At 46.0% G+C, this 6441-nt stretch overlaps 1 long non-coding RNA gene across 1 annotated transcript; it reads left to right on the forward strand.

The window, feature by feature from the left end:
- The first annotated feature begins 286 nt into the window (after positions 1 to 286).
- LOC149435583 (uncharacterized) lies at positions 287 to 4847 on the forward strand. Its single transcript, XR_016308450.1, has 2 exons — positions 287 to 344; positions 4552 to 4847. It is a non-coding gene; the product is annotated as an uncharacterized LOC149435583 (long non-coding RNA).
- Positions 4848 to 6441: the final 1594 nt, after the last annotated feature.

The raw sequence follows: 6441 nt of genomic DNA on the forward strand, positions 1-6441 counted from the left end.
ACATCAGGTATCCCCATCCCCCATCAGAGTGCCCCCTTACATCAACTGTCTGCATCAGACTGTCTCGTGGATTAGTGGATGCACTCTCAGAGACCTTGAGGGGGGCACAGCTAAAATCTGGGGGCACACAGCCCCCACTCCAGCACCCCCCTAGATCTGTTCTTATGTAATTCGATATTTCATTTGTTAGATTTGCTTTTCTTCTTTCATAATGAGATCTCCGGTCTCCGCTCTGATTGGTGGGTCAGTGTGACGTCATCAAGCAATATACAAATTATGCGGAATGATTTTTTCTGGTTACAATGTCACAGGGTGTCGGCTCTGATCCGCACAGGAGATTGCAGGTGGGATTGTCACTTTGTATCTCGTAACAACGTAACTCATCCATGACAATCAGTGCATCTGATAATATTAGATAATAGGAGAAGGAGGGGATTTGTTGGCGGCACTAACACTCCATGGGCACCTTCAGCGAGTTGTGAGCCCCATGTGGAATTTATAAGGCGTGCGGCCCTCAGTTCAGTCACAGGAAGAGTTAATCCAGAGCGGCTGTGAGGGCCACTTCCTCTGGGAGGAAACCGCAGGCTGCTATAAAGTGGGGGGTCCGGGGCGTCTGGAATTATCGTCCCACTTGTTACCTCGGCTGACACCAGCCACAGAGCTGGGATTGGTGATTCTAGAGAGCCGCCATAGAACGTGATACACCAGTCCAGCCACAGCTCACAGCAAGCTGGGGAGTCTGCAAATATTCTACACCTGCACGATGTGACACCATACAATACGACACGACGCAACACAATACGACACGACGCAACACAATACGACACGACGCAACACAATACGACACAATGCAACACAATACGACACGACGCAACACAATACAACACGACGTAACACAATACGACACGACGCAATACAATACGACACAACGCAACACAATACGACACGACGCAACACAATACGACACAATGCAACACAATACGACACGACGCAACACAATACGACACAACGCAACACAATACGACACAACGCAACACAATACGACTCGACGCAACACAATACGACACAATGCAACACAATACGACACGACGCAACACAATACGACACGACGTAACACAATACGACACGACGTAACACAATACGACACAACGCAACACAATACAACACGACGTAACACAATACGACACAACGCAACACAATACGACACGATGCAACACAATACGACACAACGCAACACAATACGACTCGACGCAACACAATACAACACAATGCAACACAATACGACACAACGCAACACAATACGACACGACGCAACACAATACGACACAATGCAACACAATACAACACGACGCAACACAATACGACACAACGCAACACAATACGACACAACGCAACACAATACGACTCGACGCAACACAATACGACACAATGCAACACAATACGACACAATGCAACACAATACGACACGACGTAACACAATACGACACAACGCAACACAATACGACACAATGCAACACAATACGACACAATGCAACACAATACGACACGACGTAACACAATACGACACAACGCAACACAATACGACGCAACACAATACGACTTGACGCAACACAATACGACACAATGCAACACAATACGACACGACGCAACACAATACGACACAACGCAATACAATATGACACGACATGACACGATGCAACACAATATAAAATGACATAACATGACACAACGCAACACAATACGACACGACGTAACACAATACGACACGACGCAACACAATATGACACGACACGATGCAACACAAGATAACATGACATGACACTACACAACGCAACACAATACGACACGACATGACACTACACAACGCAACACAATATGACACAACACAATACGACACGATGCGATGCAACACAATACGACACGACATGATGCAACACAATACGACATGACATGACACGATGCAACACAATATAACATGGCATGACACGACACAACATGACATGACACTACACAACGCAACACAATATGACACAACACAATACGACATGACATGACACAACACAATACGACATGACACGATGCAACACAATACGACATGACATGATGCAACACAATACGACATGACATGACACAACACAATACGACATGACACGATGCAACACAATACGACATGACACGATGCAACACAATACGACATGACACGATGCAACACAATACGACATGACATGATACAACACAATACGACACGACATTACATGACACAACACAATACGACATGACACGATGCAACACAATACGACATGACACGATGCAACACAATACGACATGACATGATACAACACAATACGACACGACATTACATGACACAACACAATACGACATGACACGATGCAACACAATACGACATGACATGACACAACACAATACGACACGACATTGCATGACACAACACAATACGACACAACATAACATAACACAATGCAACATGACATGACACAACACAATACAACACGACGTAGCATGGCATAATGTGACAGGACATGACATAACACAATATAGCATAATATAATACGACATGACACGACACTACATACCAAAACACAGTACAACATAACACAACATGACATAACACAACACAATACAAAATAGCATAACATAACACAACATACCACAACAATTCATGTCACAAGACAATACAACGTAGCATGACAGGACATGATACAACATAACACTACATAACACAACACAATACCACATAGCATGACATAACACAACAAAACATATAAAGAAATGATACAACATGACATAACACCACACCATGACACAGTAACAAAACAGGACACAACAAATAACACAACATGACACAACACTCCATGACACGGTACGACACAATGCAATGTGACACAACATAACAAAACAACATGACAAGACACTGCGACGTGACATAACACAACATGACATAACACAACATGATATAACACAACATGACATAACACAACATGACATAACACAACATGATATAACACAACATGACATAACACAACATGACATAACACAACATGACATAACACAACATGATATAACACAACATGACATAACACAACATGACATAACACAACATGATATAACACAACATGACATAACACAACATGATATGGCACAACGCTATGGGGGGATTTATTAAAACTGGACCATTCAGAATCTGGCGCAGCTGAGCATGGCAGCCAATCAGCTTCTAACTTCAGCTTGTCCAATGAAGTTTCGGCAATAAAGCAGGCCATACACAAGTCATATCCTGAACAAAATTTCTTTAGAAAATCAGAAATTTTGTGCATTTTTTAATCCGATGGCACCACCCTTGATTTTGAAATTCGACCTTTAACTTTGCCCTGTCCAGCTCTCCTAGAGGAACTGCCTGTCTCCTGGAATCTCCTCCATGCTCGTCTCCTGGAATCTCCTCCATGCTCGTCTCCTGGAATCTCCTCCATGCTCGTCTCCTGGAATCTCCTCCATGATCTTGAGACTGTGCTGGGAGACACAGCAAATCTTCTGGCAATGGCAGGTATTGATGTGCCATCCTGGAGGAGTTGGACTGCCTGTGCAACCTCTGTAGGGTCCAGGTACGGCCTCATGCTACCAGTAGTGACACTAACCCGAGCCAAATGCAAAACTAGTGAAAAACAGTCAGAAAAGATGAGTAGGGAAAAAACTGTCAGTGGCCTCCACCTGTAAAACCATTCCTGTTTTGGGGGTTGTCTCATTGTTGCCCACCTAGTGCACCTGATGTCAATTTCATTACCACCAAAGCAGCTGAAACTGATGAACAACCCCCTCTGCTACTTACCTGACCAGATCAATATCCCAGGAGGTTCATGGACTTGATGCTACACTCTGATTACAAAGTCTTCCTTTCATGTTTTGGAGCCGTGTATCTGGAAGTGTTACACTGACACGGCACTCAGCGAGCTGCATTTAATAGGAACAAAAAACAATTCGGATGACAGTTCTGATTAAAAAGAAAACGATTGTTGGTTGAACTCGATGGACTTTTGTCATAGATGCAGAGGCATCCCTAGGCAGGTGCGCGCCGCACCGGGTGACACCTACCACATGGGGTGACACCGGATCCGCTCCACGTAAAGTTGTAAAGCAAGCCGATGATCCCCGCAAGATGGATCGGATCTGCGGATAGAACATAATGGAGTCCAATCGGATCCATTCTGCGAGGATCCTCGAAGGGGGTGTTACCAAGTGTTATTGCGTTGGGTGACACCAACCCTAGGGACGCCCCTGCAGACTATAACAACGCTCACTAATGATCGAACGTTTCATTTATTGTATAGCAAATCCCATACAATCCCGGAAATGTATAAATTGTCCAATTAGGAATTGATCAGATTTTTTTTTTGCAGAGGATAAAATTAGAATAAAATTGTAAACAAAAAGTAAAAATAAATAAACAGTCAAAGCCTTCCGACCCGAATAGACGCGGCCAGAGAGTGTATGTGATCCGTGGGGAACGATTCGTATTGTGAAATGTTTTTATTTCAGGGTTCATCCAGCAGAGGGATCACCGCAGTCCTCTGATCCCCCTTCGTGCCATCGCACAGCAAGCAATGACATCACCGCAGACCAGGGACATGTGTCCATGTCATCATCCCCCCCTCCCCCCTCAGGGTTTGTGTGACCGCATGGAGGAAACAGACTTCACATGAGAACCTCAACCAGATGAGAAGAAGATGGAGGCCGGAGGGATGGAGGTTACTACAGTGCAGCCACCACCGGAGAGACTATTCTGTGTCACCGAAAACACATCTCTGTCCTCTAGAATAAAACCTGGAAATGTGTTTTGCTTCCTGAATATCATTTTGCAGCTCTGATTACCAAAGAAGTATCTCTGTACAATGTATTCAGAAATGTCATATGACGTCATACATCACTCCTGAAATACTCTGCACTGCTGGAGGACTCCGCTCCTTCCTCTATAACTCCTCTCCTGAAATACTCTGCACTGCTGGAGGACTCCGCTCCTTCCTCTATAACTCCTCTCCTGAAATACTCTGCACTGCTGGAGGACTCCGCTCCTTCCTTTATAACTCTCCTCTCCTGAAATACTCTGCACTGCTGGAGGACTCCGCTCCTTCCTCTATAACTCTCCTCTCCTGAAATACTCTGCACTGCTGGAGGACTCCGCTCCTTCCTCTATAACTCTCCTCTCCTGAAATACTCTGCACTGCTGGAGGACTCCGTTCCTTCCTCTATAACTCTCCTCTCCTGAAATACTCTGCTCTGCTGGAGGACTCCGCTCCTTCCTCTATAACTCTCCTCTCCTGAAATACTCTGCGCTGCTGGAGGACTCCGCTCCTTCCTCTATAACTCCTCTCCTGAAATACTCTGCTCTGCTGGAGGACTCCGCTCCTTCCTCTATAACTCTCCTCTCCTGAAATACTCTGCACTGCTGGAGGACTCCGTTCCTTCCTCTATAACTCTCCTCTCCTGAAATACTCTGCACTGCTGGAGGACTCCGTTCCTTCCTCTATAACTCTCCTCTCCTGAAATACTCTGCGCTGCTGGAGGACTTCGCTCCTTCCTCTATAACTCTCCTCTCCTGAAATACTCTGCACTGCTGGAGGACTCCGTTCCTTCCTCTATAACTCTCCTCTCCTGAAATACTCTGCACTGCTGGAGGACTCCACTCCTTCCTCTATAACTCCTCTCCTGAAATACTCTGCGCTGCTGGAGGACTCCGCTCCTTCCTCTATAACTCCTCTCCTGAAATACTCTGCGCTGCTGGAGGACTCCGCTCCTTCCTCTATAACTCCTCTCCTGAAATACTCTGCGCTGCTGGAGGACTCCGCTCCTTCCTCTATAACTCCTCTCCTGAAATACTCTGCGCTGCTGGAGGACTCCGCTCCTTCCTCTATAACTCCTCTCCTGAAATACTCTGCACTGCTGGAGGACTCCGCTCCTTCCTCTATAACTCTCCTCTCCTGAAATACTCTGCTCTGCTGGAGGACTCCGCTCCTTCCTCTATAACTCCTCTCCTGAAATACTCTGCGCTGCTGGAGGACTCCGCTCCTTCCTCTGTAACTCTCCTCTCCTGAAATACTCTGCTCTGCTGGAGGACTCCGCTCCTTCCTCTATAACTCCTCTCCTGAAATACTCTGCGCTGCTGGAGGACTCCGCTCCTTCCTCTATAACTCCTCTCCTGAAATACTCTGCGCTGCTGGAGGACTCCGCTCCTTCCTCTATAACTCTCCTCTCCTGAAATACTCTGCACTGCTGGAGGACTCCGCTCCTTCCTCTATAACTCCTCTCCTGAAATACTCTGCACTGCTGGAGGACTCCGCTCCTTCCTCTATAACTCCTCTCCTGAAATACTCTGCACTGCTGGAGGACTCCGCTCCTTCCTCTATAACCCTCCTCTCCTGAAATACTCTG

Source organism: Staurois parvus, unplaced genomic scaffold, assembly GCF_062004578.1.
Source record: "Staurois parvus isolate SC_StPar_1 unplaced genomic scaffold, SC_StPar_1.0 ptg001486l, whole genome shotgun sequence".
In the NCBI taxonomy this organism is placed as follows: Eukaryota; Metazoa; Chordata; class Amphibia; order Anura; family Ranidae; genus Staurois; species Staurois parvus.